This window comes from Capsicum annuum, unplaced genomic scaffold (genome assembly GCF_002878395.1).
Source record: "Capsicum annuum cultivar UCD-10X-F1 unplaced genomic scaffold, UCD10Xv1.1 ctg3498, whole genome shotgun sequence".
Taxonomy (NCBI): Eukaryota; Viridiplantae; Streptophyta; class Magnoliopsida; order Solanales; family Solanaceae; genus Capsicum; species Capsicum annuum.
The window spans coordinates 4992-5571 of NW_025841864.1; positions in this window are offsets into that span (position 1 = coordinate 4992).

Here is a 580-nt window from a genome sequence, read left to right on the forward strand (position 1 = left end):
AAGAATCTATTCCGGCCACCAAGTAGAATTGACATCCTATTGACTATCGGAGTATAAGCAACTTTCAATATTTGCCGCTCCAATTGTGAGAATCATAAAGGTGAGTGAATACGAGTGTTAGTGAGAAGTTTTTACTACTAATCTTGTTTGTTCATTTTGTAGGTTTAAAAGGTGATATAAGGGGAATATGTCTTCGATAGCCAGGGATTATTGTGACTACAACATGGGAGACTATGATTGTAGTGAGGGGTTTTATGGCTACGAAGTTGAGGGAGATTGCGGAGGCTATGAAAATAGCCATGATGGAAACTTGGGCAGATTTGAAAGTTACTGTTTTAAGGGAGAAAATGAGGTGAATGAAGTGCCTAGTGCTTATAGTAACTTTGGAGATGATATAGGACCTCGTGATGGATCTTATGATGATGTTGGGGCATGTGAGGAGTCTTGCACTTCTTACTCCGAACCTAGATTTGGTGTTACGTATAACCCTTTTGTTTGCAAAGCTTATGAGAGCTATGATGAGAGTACACGTAAGGAGTATGAAGATCCATATTCTCCACCTTGTAGTACTTCTTATCAA